General features: G+C 41.5%; 1 protein-coding gene across 1 annotated transcript in view; it reads left to right on the plus strand.

Moving 5' to 3' along the window:
• Positions 1 to 363: 363 nt before the first annotated feature.
• ARHGAP32 (Rho GTPase activating protein 32) overlaps positions 364 to 16,784 on the plus strand; it is a 188,814-nt gene continuing 172,393 nt past the window's right edge. The window contains exon 1 of the mRNA XM_050910928.1: positions 364 to 389. The gene's annotated coding sequence lies outside the window, so the exon portion shown is untranslated. The remainder of the gene's footprint in view (positions 390 to 16,784) is intronic.

Consider the following 16,784-nt stretch of genomic DNA (forward strand, 5'->3'; position numbering starts at 1 on the left):
GGCTGGGCGCGTATGTGTTGTGGGGTGAGGAAGCCCGGAGAAGGGGGGAGAACAACCTCAGTCCTCAGCCCTTTCTCCGTGCCTCCTCCCCCGCTCCCCTCTGGCAGGCTCCAGCCAGCTGCTCCTGCAGAGCCAGTGTGTGAGCGTGTGTGGCGTGTGTGAGGTGTGTGGGTGTGTGAGGTGTGTGAGGTGTGTGAGCGTGTGTGGGTGTGTGAGGTGTGTGTGTGTGTGTGTGTGTGTGTGTGTGTGTGTGTGTGTGTGCGCGCGCGCGCGCGCAACATGGAGGGAGGGACTGGAGCTGCTGCTGCCGCTGCCTTTACCAATATCTATACGGCAGCTTTCACTGCGGGAACGATAGGAACTGGAAGCAATCCTGATGAATCTGAAAGGTCAGTACTATCAATAAATCACCCACAGATAAATGCTCCCCGGAGATGCTTTCTTCCTTTTTTTTTTTTTTTAAAAAAAAAAAACCCCAACCCTGTTTTCTCATAAATGGAGTATTAAAACGATGCTGTATCTCCGAGGAATGTAATTGTTTCACAATTGGTCATAGCCAGCAATGTCTAATAAAAATGTAGAGCATGATTTTAAAAGGCAAGCATGTCATTTTCACGTAGCAAATGCAACTTCATTTTAATTTTTAGTGTATTTTTAAGCGTATGTATATGACTATCTTTTAAGTGGTTGAGTATTTGAATGGAGAAAGGTTAATTACCTCCTTCAATCAGATTACACTATGTAGGTTACACTAGCATGTAGAAAGCAGACAAAGTATAATTTTGCATCCCGTTCTTCGTCTGACAGTGGTCCTTGAGGCATTTTCGGGTAAAATTTGTAGAATGTGGTTATTAGCATGACTGAAACTTGCATTTTTTTAATCAAAAATCTAATATATCCTGTCCTAGTAGAGTAGAGCACAGACTCTGTACTTTGGCTGTGTGAAAACGGCAATAGTGACAAGGGTTCTGTGCTGAGCGTATTTTTTTTTTTTTTTTCCTTTCTAATGGATAACTAAGTGCTGTTGATATGGTACGGCTTTAGGAGCAATAGTTCTGGAGGGCCAGGTTATCGTGTAGTTAAAATTCTTGTGGAATGAGGCAGTGCTGATTATCTTCATGGCAAATCGTCCCTTCACCCTAGGCTTGGATTTGTATTGTGGCTGATACGAAATAAGCCTAGTGCTGTTGCAGTTCAATTGGGATTTTCTACTTCAGGGCTGAGAGTGCATAAATATTTACTGGTGAAAAAAAGGAGGGAGTTTGGATACCAGTATAATTTAAAACTTGCTGTCTTGGGCATGCTGTCACCACCTGCCTGGTTTTACAGATCAAGACTGTTTCTACCAAACTAAAAGTTATTTATGAACGTAGCTGCCAGAAGCTGGAGACACAGGTTCTTATTTAACTGTGTAATACATTATCAACAAAGTCTTGATAATTTATGCTAACTCCACCCACTTCAGCTTGCACTGCCAGAAACCGAAGGAGAGTAGCTCCTACCAGCACTGCAAAATTTCTCTGAATATGTCTGCATTTTCTTTCTTTCTTGAAGTGTTTATCCATAGGAAAGCTGCTACTGAATATCTTCTCATTGTTTGTACTACCTAGTGACTCAGGTACTGTTGGAAAGCTAGTTAGGTAATTTTGGGTCCCTTTACTTAGGAAAAAAAACCTGTATTTAAAAATTAAATGTGTATAGTGTGCTATTGCTGAAGCCTTTACACTCCCCAACTTCCTTTGTGACGGAAAAAGCACAATATGCAATATATTGTCACCCATGTATACAGATGCATACATACCATAGAGGATGTTGTAAATAGGAACACCGTAGGGTTTTTGTTTGGTGTGAATTCCCTTGGGAATGTGTGGAGCTCACTCCGAATGAAAAATCTGACATTTGTGAGTAGCTGGCAATGTCAGTGAGTGGAATACCAGGCCTGTGGCTAAAGACAGATGAAGTTTAGCAATGATTTGATACAACCTATGCAGTTTTCTTCCAAATGGGTCTTGTATTTCAGGAAAGTCTGCAGATTAAATACGTTTTAGTTCTGGCAGTGACAGTCCCCTTTTTTTCGCCTCTTGTGCAGATAGGCCAGAGCATAACAGAACTTTGCATTAGCTTATTATGGTTGGCTCTCCGAAGGGGAGGCCTCTTACTCGTGTTCCCTCAGTGTCCTGCTTTTCAGTGTAGAGATAAAAATTTGTATTGTTTCTTAGAAGCAAGACTTGCATTTAATAGGATTATAGAAGTATTTTTAACTTCATACTCTCAGTCCAGTGCTTCTGACTGATACTTGGAGTGTGGGGAGTTTTCTGATTATTGATATAAAAGTAAATCTAGACAGAATGAACTATGCTGATGCATATTTTCTTCAGGAAAAAAAATCATTTTCTGAGCGGTACATCTAAGGGTTGCAGAATCCTTGCCCTACCTGTAGCAGTAGCCTTTTGGCTGGAGGGGAAGAGGGACAGAAAACAGCAACTCTCTGAGCGTGTCAAAGAGCGGTCATTCCAAGGGACAGCCAGATCACAGCACAAACAGCAGAGCGGTGTATGTTACTTCAGATAGATAGCATCTTCTTCGAGGCCAGTCTTTGGTGATTTATGTTATGCATAACCGGTTCTGGGTGACTTGGCATGTCATGACGTTACCTCTGCTAGAGCTGCCCAGGGACTGCTAAACTGCCTTTACTCCTGACCGCTGTGCACCCTCAGCTCCCTTTACACAGCTTTCCCATGCTCCAGCGGCAAGGATTGGGCTCTCACCAGCCCCCCAGGATGCTTTCCGTGCAAAAAAAACTCACCGCATCTTGTCTTATGGAAGGAGGGGGCAATTTTATCAGACCATTAGTGAGCATGTCGTTCCCCCCCCCCCCCCCCCCCCCCCCCCAGTTCTTTTTGCAACAACCAGCATATCAAATATACTGTGGGACATATCTTGAGTAATTATATCAAGAATACAAAAAAAAAAAAAATCATTTAATCCCCCTTTGTCAAGCCTTTTGGTTTAATCTTTCTTTGCTTTGAACCCTGTTTCTTCTCATTGTTTGGTACTTTTTGAAAACTTCAGGCCCTGATGTCAGAGACCAGAATGTAATATTTTGATATTCTGCTTCTGCTAGTGGTCAATGAAGGGAAGTAAATCCCCTATTTTTCACCTGTGTCGTAAAAAGGAATGTTATTCCCACCTTCCATTCAGTTATCAGCCTGGAGAAAAGAAAAAAACCAAAAACCATAGAACAGGTGGTGGAAGGGAGAAATAAAGTGACATTGAAATAGCGAGTGTGATGGACACAAAGCAGAAGAATTGGGATGGGATCTGAGCTTTCCAATCATGAGTATGATGACCAAAGCAGGTGGCTATTTAGCTGTTGAGTCAGAACAGGGTAGATTTCAATGTGTATTCATGTAAAAGGAAAAAAGGTAGATGTACACCTTTTGTGTATTCCTTTGAATTTACTGTCTATTGGAAATAGTAACAGGATGCAGTGGCAAGGGCTGAGAACTAGAGTAGGCATCTCCTCAGTTTCATTCAGTTTCTTAGAATGGCAACATACTGTTGTTACTTAACTGTTCCTTGTTCTTATTTGTTTATTTGTTGAAGGAGCTTTCTGTGTACTATTTCTGGAGGAAGAAAAAAATGTTTGCACACGTTTGAAGTGTATATCCAGAAAGCAAATTAAAATATAAACCTCAGCACTTATGTGCATTTCACACTCGTGCTTGCTGCTTTGTTCCGGCCTAATGGTAGGGACCAGAGCATGATTTAGAGTGGGGATGATGGGAGGAAGAGGGGGAGGAATTTGAACTTGCTACCCTTGCTTTGAAGCACCATTTATATTCTAGCTTCTCTTATGTCCTGTATTCATTCCTTCTGAAATGGTGAATGTGAAATTTGTTATCCCAGCACCTCTGGAGACACCTCGGAGGTGACGTAATTCCTGTTTTTCTGTCAGTTGCCTTTTTGTACGCAATCCCTAATCTAATCTGGTTTTCTTCCTTCTTTGGGTAAAACAGCAGTAAAAGCGCAATACTTACTAAAAGATCTGTTACAGTTTTCTTTCAAAGCTGATAGCAACCAGTGTCTGGTCCGAGATGCTTTGTGGTGGCGAAGACCACACTCAATTACAGGAGGTGGTGGTCGTAGTTGGCAGCACAATGCTCGGCAGAGCCAAGCGTGACCTCCGTGCAGCTTCCTGGGCAGGAACAGTGTGTATGTGTTGGATCATCTGGGTTAGATTATCGTCATGGCCTCCACTTTAATTTACACAGGGTTGCCCGGCCTTGCGTTCCCTTTCAGTAAGTCCCATGGCTGAATAAACTTCTGAAGCATCCAGAAGATGACAGTGCATTACTGCTTGTTGGGTTACATTATTTACAATTACTCTAGATTCATTTTGAAGCTCCTCGGAGGTCTGAAATCTCTGGTTTATCAAACTTGGGGAAGGACTTTTAACCTGACGCCTCTCATAATGTTAAAGACTAGAAAGCCCTTGTTACATTAGCACACCAAGAGTTTAACGCGGCTCTTTGTTTTTTAATTCAGACGGTTCAAGCTGGGGGCAATTTTAGCTGGGTGATCACAAGCATCCTATTGCTTTTGCTGAAATAAGATGACAGCTTTGTTGGACATTGAGCTGATACACAGGCAGTGGTAATGGTTTGCTTTCTCTTGGCAAATGAATTTAATGCAGTGTGTAGTCCTGATGGGATTTAACCACTCTTAGAAGGGGCGGTTCTGTTGTTATGACTCTCCACTTGATCTGAGTCCCTGGGTGCAGCTCACTGTTGTAAACCAAATGTGACACACTAATGAACTCCAGCAATGTGTGTTTTCTTCTTTTCATTATGTATTGTACAGCAATTTTCCTATTCGCGGCACTATTCAATAGTCAAGGATTTCTCAACATTTTTCCCCCAGGGTTTATAAATTAGTGCTCCAAACCTTGTTCAGGATTGGAATGTAGCAGATGAGATTGCAGCCCTTAAGGAGTGTTCTAACCATGCAAACATGCTTTAATTTCTGGCCACATTTCTTCATTTGTGTATGTCAGAAGGTTTTGTCCTTTTTAAAAGTGAAACGTAACAAGATACTACAGAAACTTTTTTCTGAAACATAAATACAAAATGCCCAAGCGTTTTCAATCTGTTGTTATCTGTACGTTTTCTCTTACTGATACTTAATGGAATAGCTTTACTTCCTGTATTAGATAAATGTAATTTGTAAACATCCATTGTATCTCTTTGCAGCTTGTTCAGTGTCACTGTGCTAATTCTATTTTAGGAGTGTAAGTGTGCTGGACCAATGCATGTCATGCTTTTAAAAAAATTATTTACATAAAATATCTGACTCTTTTAAGTGCATATGCCTACAGTGACCGTGTGAAAATCTGTTTGTTTTTTAAATAAAGATGTGCTGGGGGAAAAATTTTGAGAACCGTATCAATATATACCATGAAATCAAGAGTCAAAAGGTAAATAAAAAGAGCACTAAACTACTTATTACGTTTTTTTTCGTGGTTTCTGAGCAAATCTCGTCGCTTGGAGTAATGGGAAGAGGGGCCGTGACACCATGTTTTCTTGTTTTCCCTTAGTGATATAACAGTAAGACTAGAGCTTTGTATGGCATCACACACGCAGCAAGCCCCTTGCTACACTTGAAATAAGAGTGAGTTTTGACCTCGGGCATGTGGCCTAACACATTTGCTCCTGTGTTTGAAACTTAGATGTTCTCCTTTGAAAATAACGCCAGTAAGCCATCCCAGCTCTTGAAGACTACCTTTGACATGCTTTTGCATAAGCAAAACCTACTTTGAAACCAACTCTTGGTGGTGTTAGTCTAGGGGAACATCCAAAGCGTAGGAGCAGATTTGAAGAATTTTCTGAAGTTAAATTGATCTCAGACAGTACACCGAAAGAAAAGCGGACTAGATGGAGTACTTTCCTAGCCAGAAACAAGGCATGGGTTGCGAAAAATAAAACAAGAAGAGGAAACTACAATGATGTCTTAATTTTGCACAGTTTCATCTGATGCACGGTGTTGACAGCTTCCCTTTAAAAGGGGACTTTCCCAGCTTCTTATACTACTAAGGGAGCTGCTTATGGGCACACATGTAAATACTTAGATTTTCATAGACTGAAAATCTCCGTTCCCTATTAATGATTGAGGGAAACAAGGCCAATGTAAGATATCAATTTCAGAAGATGGTTGTTCTTAAATCCTAGTATTTGTGGTTGCAGAGAGCCATTAAATTCATGCCCAGAAGGTTAACCAAAGCCGTGTTGACTTTTTTCGTCTACAAACTAATTTGTTTAATACTGCCACGGTTGCTCATAGCTTTTCGCAGGAGCAATATAATGAGATTAACAAGCCTTTGATCGCTTCCATATCTGATACTTAAATCCCCATGGGAAGCTGTGAAAGTGTCAGAGCTCTGTTGCTCTTGTATGGGGGCCGCGCTGGCAAAGCTAAGAGTTGTTCTTTATGTAAGATGTTGCAGATTTGGTTGCTGGGATGATGGAGTAGCTAAGCTTCAATCTGTAGCCTTGGAGTCAGCGTGATTTTAAGAAACAGAGAAGAGATGCTGAGGCTGCCAGCCAGGGGGTTCATTATTGGAAAGAAAAGACAAACAGTCCCCTCCTTCCCCCTGTGATACTCTGAAGAGGGAAGCAAGTTTCATAGGGAGATAATTATGCTGCTGGAAAAACTGCTGTGACAGCTCGCAGCACCACAAGTGGAGTTCTTGTGGGGAAAAAGCCATGCTAGACAGCAATTTCTTCCCTTTTTCTCCCGGTTAGGTATGGTGTATATGCCTAGTGTTGTCCTCAAGCACTTGGTACTTACCTCCTTGCCTTTGCTTTCTTTGCCTGCGTCAGGCTAATAGGCAGTAAGTTTGTTGTTTTCAAGTGACATAGCCCACAGTCTGATTTGGGAACACAGATCGACACCTGAATTACATTTTCCTCTGCTTATAAAAGCATGCATGGTTGATTGATTATGAGTGCCAAATTAGAAGCTTTTTCTTAAAAACAAAACCAAAGTGAGGGAGGACTGTGCATAGTTTTATTTAAAAAAAAAAACAACAAACAAACCCCAAAACTACAACTCAGTATTAATTTTGAAGCAGCGTTGTGTTCCTTTACCCAGTGCCTTTAGTATTGTTGAGATGTTAACAGCTGCAACACATATTTTGTGGAAATCTCCACCAGTCTCAATGTTAGATCTCTCTGTGCATCTCCATAGCTTACAGCAACTTCTGTTTAAGGTGCATGTCTGATTTTTAATTAGTTTCCCCCAATTTCCCAGTGGTGTGTCTCCAGTTGACAAAAATGGCTTCTCTCCCAGTTCTTGAGCAGTAGTTAGCTTGGTTGGAGGTGTTGCTTTTTGGCTTGCGTGTAGGACTGATTACATGTAGGAATAATACCTCTTTTCTCCACGCTTCAATGTGTGTTAACAAACACTAGAGACACACGAATCACACAAAAACCTTTTCTCCAGCAAATGTCTCTGGTTTTGAATACATTCTCTCTTTCAAGGGCTTGACCACACATGGAACTTCTCAGGAACAGCTGCTCACAAATAATTCCAGATGCAGACAGACCCTGAATACAATGTTGTGTTCTGTATTGGCCCTGTTTGTGCTGACCTTTTCCAATCCCTTTTATTGCTTTTTAAGCTCAGGATTACCTCTTTGCTCATTTAAAATATAAATTCTAGGTACTTTTAAATCTCAAAATTTACACACAAAAGCTGAAACTACTTTTATTCATTGCTTTATTCTTTTCTCCATTTGAGGTTGGCAAATTGAGGGTGCTTTGCTGCTATTGCAACTGTCCCTCTAACAAGAGCTGTAGGATTTGCAGGGTCTGCAGAGCCATTGGGCGCGCAAGCAGTGAATACTGGTCTTTGCTTTGCTGCTTATGAACTTCAGGAGAGAACTTTAGCCCCCTGAGAACTAGTTACTCAGTTACACGCTCAGGTCACAAATGCTAGTATGATATGGCAAGCTTCTTGATTATGATTTTCCTTATTTCTCATTTCTTTTTCTTTTTTGGTGAGGAAAAGTCAGAGCAAAGATAATTATAAATCCTCTAAATTATTTTCAGATGAGTCAACGTGCAGTCACTTGAACAATGCAATGTATACTTGACCACATTTACACAGAAAACAGCGAGGAAAGCCACCAGAAAGAGTAGGGCTGGAATTGCTTGAACCTTCTTGGCTGCTCACTGTGCAAGGAAGAGCATGTGTAGCTATGCCAGCTGGAATGCAGCTGCTCCTTAAATCTGGCACCTAATGTTGAGTCCTGTCAAAGTACATAATATTGAAGAATCCTGATCAGTTTGTTTGCAGACAGAAAAGTATCAGTGAAGACTTGACTTGCAAGGGTGGAGGGAAGTGCTGTTATGTCTCTGTTTGCAAGTCTTTCAAACTTGCTACTTCGAAGATGAAATTTGTGTGGGTTCAAAAAGCTGTGATGGGTTAATCTAGGGCCAAAAAAAAAAAAAAAAAAAAAGAAAAAAGGAAAGTATTCATGTAGACGTCTAGTGATTCCACAGATTATCGGTGGCTCTACTCCCATTCAAGCCTGTGCTCCATCAGCAATCTGCAGTTCTCCAAAATGACTCATACCGTCTGGAGTACAATCCTTTAAGAGAATTTGATACCACTTAGTGATTTTGCTATGCACGTTTTCTCTGGATTCTGTGGAGATAGGTTTAGTGACACATGTGATGTTACTGAAAAGTGCTATATAAATGCAAATTTCAATGTCATTGAGAACAATAGTGTAAGCACATGATGCTAGTTCATGGGGCAGAAACCTCCTTCCAGGCCTTTTCAGTACTTTCTGCTCCATTGATCAGTAGTAAAGATGTTAAAAATACAACAGAAAATTTCAGTTTATTTTCAGTTACGTGTTTCCTTTTGTGTTCAGTCCTGGGATCTATGTACAGTGGGGTTAAAACATTTATTCTACTGGCAAATAGCACAAGCAGGCATCCATCACAGATGAAATGAGAAGGGGAAAAGTATCTGTAATATTATGAGGTAAATAATTGCATATTTTCTGTTTTTCTTCCTTCACAACTGCTTTACTGGCAGATCTGACTTGCTTTTTATGAGCAAATGTTAGATTAAGGAATGAGATCAAGTTGTGTGAAAGAGAATGCCTGTCTTAAAACTGTCATGCAGCTGTGTTAGGAGCATGTATCTACCTTTGGGAGATACTAATGTTATTAAAATCATGTGTACACGCAATAGTAGAGTGGAAAAGGTAATACGCACTTGCGTACGTTATACCTTTTCTTTCCTGTTCTCTCTTAAGAGAATGGAAAATAAGTTCATTAGTGGAAATAGTACGGATATCTTTTTTTATGTTTGTTTGTTGCGTTGTTTGGTGTCCTAATGCAGTAGACTGACATTTTATGAGCTTGAAATTTGTTTGGTTAGTACATCTCACTGTTGTCATGCGTAGAGGGTGTCGACTTTTTCTCTATCTGTTGATGTTACGTTTCTTTTGCCTGCGCTTGAGGCTGGGCAGGGCACATGACGATCTCGTACGTGACGCGATTCCCTTTTATCAGTGAGAGAAGTGAAGAGTAACGTATGGTCCAGTGCTGACTCATAGTCCTGTGCTTGAACAGAGTGAGTATAACACTTAATTTAGAGAGATCGGAATAAAATTGCCAAGGCTCCCAAAAGGATTTCTCCATCTTTTTAATTCTAGCCTCTCTTCCAGCTTCTTCCAGCCATTCATCTCTTCCATTATATGATAACACCTTATCCTAGTGCTTGCCTGTGCTACTTTGTACCAAAGATGGTGGGTTTTGCCGTTCTTTGTTTTCTTATGTGAATCCCTACCTAAATTAGGCTGCGTATATGCAGTCACTCCGGAGACTGAAAGACTCATTTTAAAGAAATGCCGATCTACTAGGGTGGCTTTTCATCTACAGTATGACTGACCCCTCAAGCGTTTGAAAAACAGCAGTCAAGTTGCTGAAAAATCACAAGATTGACTTTAAAAATTATGCCTTTTAAGGAGCACTTTGCTTATAATTTTTTTTTAATTTGCTCTCCGGTTTGAGTTTTTAAGTGCAAGATGGGTCATGTTGTTCACCTTTCCTCTGGAAGATGATTTAATAATTATAGTGAAAGCTGAGAATATTTCTTCACTGTTTGACTCTGTGACTGGAGCTTTGAAAATATGAAATGCTGAGAGACTTGCAGTGAAATGACAAGAAATTCTAACATTGAGTCTTGCACATTGTATTCTTATGTGCTTGTAATTTGACATTTATGCAGGTCATGTAAGTCCTAGTGGTTGGTCTGGCAACAAAAATATTTCCCCATTGCTCCTCAGCTCCTTGAAAAACAGCAGGCAAGATATTTTTTCTGCGTGTATGTGTATAAATATGGACACACTTTTTGTTCTGTCTGAAGGGGATCTTAAGTACAGATTCACACAGAATTGTGTTGTACTGTGGCAGCATGTCCTGCTCTGTGCGGGGCTTTTTGAATAGTTGCAGAAGGTAGGTAGCTGACTTCATCTTCCCTTCTCACTGGGTAAAGGTGGAGTTTCAGGTACTGGAAGAGGCACTCAGGTAATGCTGTCTGCCTTGTAGAGTTGTTCTTTGTCTCCTACAGGGAAATGACAGCAACATGTATGTGTATTTTTTAATTATTTTTGTATATCATGTGGAAGTACCCTGAAATACCGCTTCGACTTCAGAGTACATAATGCATTTCATGAACTCCAGCTCCACAGCAACAAGGGGAAGACAAGGTGTTGATCTCACTGATGCAGCAGACTTTGCAAATGAGATTTCGTATCTGATTACAGCTAACAATATATCGACATAGGATAGGGCATTGGTAACAAATACCCATTGAGATGTAAAAATGTTGTTGAACACCAGCTGATGCCCACACAGCCTTTTTAATTAGTACCTGGCCTCTTTTTGAATCAAGATGTGCCTCTGTATAGGGAAGATTTTTGACAAATCCCCAGTGGCTTATAAAAAAACAGAAGGTAACTTTTTTGGTCTATTCTCTCTTGTGCATACACAATGATTTCTTGTCGCCTGCTAAGGAAAAAGTATTACGAGGGAGTCTGGATGCACAGAGATTGAAAGACTCATAGGAAAGAACTTCAGACTGCTACTTACTGGAAAAAAGGACTTGTGCAATTATAGATAGAATGTATGATGTGGCATTGCATGGAGTTTTGAGGACAATACATCTCTGGCAACTTAGCCTGGTGTTACCTGCTAGAAAAAAACTGGTTGTTGTTTGACTGTTTGGCTTAAAAGAGACAACAAACATGTCATACTCAGGGATGCTATTGTCTGCGCCTGCCCATTTGAAAACACTGGGACTTGTATGAGACAATAGTATGCAGTAAAACTGCAAAGACAAGCATGCAGTAAAACTGCAGGATACATAGTGTTCCGGTACACATTTTTCTAAAATGAGTCCAAAAGTTGAAGAAAACAGGCTAGTTACTAAATAATACTGACTCAGAGCTGCAATATAATCAGGGGGCCCAGGTTAATGCACCAGATGTGACTTTCTGGAGAACAGATTTATTTAGACCCTGTCATGTTAACGAAAGGCGAGAGGTTGCAGTAATCCTGCGCGTCTCACGTGGCTCACTGCACTAGGCGGAGGAGAGTGCCAAGCGTAGGAGAGGAAAAAGGTACTGGGAGGGTCACCGCATGGAAAACTCTGGGGTAGTGGGTGAGCGTGACTGCCGTGCACTGCATCGGTGATCAGCACAACTGCGAGTTAATGGTACTGTCCTTTGCAGAGGGCTGCTGAGCTCTCAGCTGATGTTCCAGTCCTTGTACCAGTCACGCGTGGGGAGCTCCAGCCAGAGCGTTGAGATTCCTGGCAGTAGAGTGCTCTGAGAACTGCCTTTGTTTGGGGTTTTAAAGGTGTTTTATTATCACTCATCAGGTTATGGAAATGCTGATGAGTAGGGAGTACCGTCATGTGTGCAGCACAGGTAGCAAACAAGAAATACTGGTTTTGGAAATAACTTTCATCATCTTCAGTGCTGTTTAAAGAGGGGAAATATTGAAATAAAACCTGCAGGTACCTCTTATTACTTGTTATATGCCCACTCTTGATAATGACTTTAGCTTTGCATGTGTATTTCATAAAAATTGTGATGTAGCTATCTTTGGAAAAATACGTATTAGGAATTCAAAGGAAACCAATAGCCAATGAGTTTAATATATAGTGCATTAGAATATGTACAGATGTAACCTCTGACTAGGTGAAATACACTTGCTTTTGCTGATTCCATAAATAAGTTATTCATATGCCTCCTGATACCATGCCTTGTCTCTCAAACATCCTTTCCCAAACCTGGCCCAAACATTCCCCCTTGCCCAGCTGTCCTAAAACACTCTTGAAGTTAGTTAAATCAGAGAAACAGTACCCATTAATATTTGACATTTTCTGAGGCTATGTACAAACAGAACAGGAAGGAAAAACATGCACATCAAGGGATACCTTTTGCCACTATCATGAACCTCAGAACTTAATAAAAAAGATACTTTTTACTACCTATGTAGGCATCTTGAGTGTGCTAAAAGAAATTAATTGAACCTGACTAGCTCTCTGTGCAGTAGCAAGTGTGTGGCAGCATGCTGGTGGAAAATAAGACATCAAATCTGAGAAAGGGGCTGGTTCAACGTTTTCTGTCACCATTTCTGACTGCATTGCTTTGTGTGTAAGCAATTGGTGCTAGCTGTTTACGGCATCCGAAAAAGTGGGAAGTGGTGTCATGGTGTGAGTGTGGCCCAGCAGGAGGTTTCACGTGCAAACACATTTTGTGTGGTAGGAAATCTTCTTCTATTCTAACAGTGCATTAGATGTGTTTGCACGTGCTGGGAAAACAAAAATTACGTCATTTTTAGAGAACATATTTAATTACTGCTGTATTTACCATAGAACAAGAGTGTGTTGAAAGCTTCAATTATATAATGGGAATACAAGATGATATCAGTCTCCATCCACGAACAGAAAGGTTTGTCATTTTTGAATAACTGTGCTCCTTCCTGTAGCTTTTCCAAACCGTATTGGGAGGCATCAGGTCTGGATGGTATTGCCTGTTCATTTACTACATGAAAAATAAAGCATAGCGAACTAGAAGAGGTTACTAATATAGTTTAGAGGTCATTTAGATTTTGCTTGAAACACTTTTATAGTTAACTATGAGGATCTTAGGAAACTCATGGAAATGAGTGCCAAGAGTTTTCTTGCAAAACATGTTGCTAAGTCTTACATTAAGTGTAAAAATCTTTGGCTAATTACCTGATTAATTTGATGTGTTTCAGAGATAAGAACAGAGCAGCTGATTCTTCTTTTATGTTCTGTTTGACATAAAGAACAACTTGGGTAGCTATTGCAACTGTTTTTCTAAACAAGGAAAGAATATTTAAAAAAAAATCTTTTCCGAACAAAGTTTGCAAAAAGCATTTCAATGAGTTCCTTTGGGAAGGAAAAACCTACAGAGGCGGGAAGGAGCTCTGGCTTGGGCTGTCACATGGAATAGCGTCTCGCTCTGTGAACTGCCCGTGAGCGTCAGGCTGGGGACGAAATCAGAGTGGAGAGGAAGATGCAGATAACCAAGTCATAACCCTTTGGGAAGCCACCAGCCTCGTTCTGTGTGAGAGTGGGGAGAGGAGCCTGCCTCGGAAATGAACCTTCTCATGAAACGAGAGAGATGGAGCTCCTCTATCAGACAAAGATTTCTGAAGCACAAAAAGGGCAATAGGAAATCCGTGTCCACGTCCTGCTTAAAAACGTGGCTCTGAAGCCTCATTCCAGTTTACCTGCGGTTCAGGTCAGGCCGTTCTTTGCCAAAGTTGCCGAGAAAAGAGGACGCAGACCTGGAGGTCGCTTGGGCCCGGGGGGTGAGCGGGGTGCTTTGGCCTGGCGAGCCAAGGGGCCGCAGCTGGGCCCGCACTGCGGGGCGTTGCAGAGGGAGGGAGGGAGGACGCGCAGGCTGGGCCGCCGGCGGAGGCCGGACTGATGCACGTCCTCCCCGGCGAGTCGCGGCCCAAGAGCTCGCACGCGCGGCGTGGCTGGTGTAGGGTAATTCCGCATGTGGTATTAAGTAGTTTGGGTTTCTGAAGTCTCAACACCCGCTCTGTAAACGGGCCCTGAAACCGCACTCCTAAGGGGCCTCAGCTTTTCTGTCAAGCTGGTAGTTCAGTGCTGTTTTTTCTCCATTTTTTTCTATTTCGGACTCTTCATCTTTCCCTCTCTCCCTCTAGGTGTGTTTTTCCTCTTTGATAAGGGGATTTAGTAATGGTTACATTCTCGTTTTCGTTGCACTAGGGTTTTCCATGGCCTAATGACAAGATGAACTTTCTTTTCCGAGTGTTACGGTAGTGAGGAGGTGATGTGAGGAGCGAGGAGCGGGCAACTAGCTTTCCGGGGCATTTCATTAGCTGTTTGGCTGCTCTGTAAGCCCAGTCCTCAACAGGAGTTTTTTGGAAGTGCTGTCTGTCAGGCTGCTCTGTTCCCTGGAAGTTGTATTATATCTTACAATTTTATTCCTTTGTTTGGTATATTCTTACCTTTTTTATTTTTTAACTTACTCTCTCACAGCCTTCTCTTTTTGCTGAGTTACTCATTATGCACTAAAAAGTCTCTTTTGCAGGTGTCATTTCTAAAATCATCATGATTACTGGGGGGGGGGGGGAAGCTTGAAGAGCACTGTTTACTGCCATTTTCCTGGGCACTGAAATTAATGTGCACTGCTTTCAACAATATCTCATTTCTTTGGGAGGGCTAATAGCTCGGTCACTTCATTATCCTGCCTTTCTGCACAAGTGCCAACGTAATAGAAATGCATTCGTTTTCCAGACTACCCTTTGGGTGCTTGAGACAAACGCTTTCAAAAGCTGATCCACACTTTCTTCTTTTTTTCTGTCAAACTGAAAAAGCTATAAATCTGTTCATCACTTGTCCTTTTAGGTTAGCGTATTGCACCTGCAACCCTTTTTAATGTCTTAAAAATAATCGGACAGTGTGCTTTCACTGATAGGTACTTTACCAAATCATTAAGGCTTTATTTGTCTATTTATTCATTTTCCCAAGAGGGCATTTTATTACTGACAGCATGAGTCAGGACAATTAAGGGTTGCAGTGATCTATTCCAGCTTCTGATGTGATGCAATATGAACTGGAATGAAATGTTACCTTAGTCATACTGAAAAAAACAATTAACACACTGTATGCTGTGTTACCTGTGAGACAGAAGTCTGCCAGTTATCTCTTCCCGGTAACTTCTTCCCCCCAATGTACACCATTGCGTAGGGAGTGCCTGGTAAGGAGAAATGTTGTGTGTTTGTGTGCAAACAGGTTGTCAGCATGGAGTTATAAAAGTGTGTTGTCCATGGTCACGTTTTGTGGAGAGAAGGCTACTATGAAGGAAAGAAGGCAGCCAGGACTCTTGGGTTTTATTCCAGGCTTCACTGACTCAGCCAGTGCTGAGTCTTCTTTGCATTATTTACACCATTTTTTAAGCAAGAGTAACAAAAATAGCTATTTTACAGGAACATTTTGACTTAATTGTGAAGAGCTGCGTGGCTCAAGTATAAAAATTACTTCAGGGCAAAATTTTATTTTATTCCTGTTGGTCTTTTGAAACAGGATTGAAAGGTGGATTTAGTGGCTGCGTGTGATTTTCAGCAGGATTGTCTGTGTTTATTAGCTTCCCCTCCCGACCCCTTGAATGATAAGAACTCTGCCCAAGGCGCTGGGGAGCGGTGAGTGTTGACACAGGTGCCAGGACGGTGTTGCAGATGGTGTGACTCTCCTCACTGGGACTTCCTGGTTTTAACTGTGACTTACTTGGACACAACAATCCAGGGTCCATCTTGATCCTTCCTTGCCAGCCATCCCGCTATACAAGTATGTGTATTTTCATGTGCTAGCCATAAAGCCCCAGCTTTCCTTGCCTTGCAGGGTTTAATTTTCTCAATACTGGGAATGGACAGTGTCTTGTGTTAGCCATAAAGGGTGCTATGATAGCAAAGGAAAGCATTTAGAAAATCATTCTAAGTACTGTTATCTGTTCAGTTGCCCTAGTCAGATTTTCTGGCCTTTTCTCCCCTCCCCTCTGACTTTATAGTTCCCTGCTTTAGCCAACATAGTTATACAGATATATTCTGTTGCATTGAGGTGGTGTTGGCATCCTCTCATCTTTTATTACCCTGCTGCATAAGCAAAATGGTGGCAGAGATACCATGTAGAATTTATACTGGTGGAGCCATGCCAGGAGTGATTTTAAAGGCAGAGGAGAAGGAAGCGATAACGCATGGTATTTTTCAAGTGATTGGGTTTGCGAGTGAAGAATGATGGAAAGGAATTACAGTTACCTGATATGTTTCTTTTCTACCCCAGCCTTGCAAAGCCCATAAGCGTCTGCTTAAATTTCGCTGCAAGTGAGGCAGCTACCTGAATGCCTTGGTGTTTCTCCTGCAGCTAGGTTCCAAACTGAAGGGACAGTAATGCTTCAGTGGTAATTTAGGAGGGTAGAGGATTAAATGTTCTTGAAAAGCTATTTGCATAAAGGTTTGCAAAGGAGAGAAAGAGTGCGAGAATGTGTTCAAACTGAGCAGTGAAATCTGCACAGCTTGACTTGCCTCATCCATCTGGTTGGACTACGTTATCTATGTTTAACAGATTACATTTAATCTTACCATTTCAGGGAGAGCTGTTGAGCCTCAACAGACATGGGAGAGCTGTCCTGTAAAGTTATG

This window comes from Gymnogyps californianus, chromosome 25 (genome assembly GCF_018139145.2).
Source record: "Gymnogyps californianus isolate 813 chromosome 25, ASM1813914v2, whole genome shotgun sequence".
In the NCBI taxonomy this organism is placed as follows: Eukaryota; Metazoa; Chordata; class Aves; order Accipitriformes; family Cathartidae; genus Gymnogyps; species Gymnogyps californianus.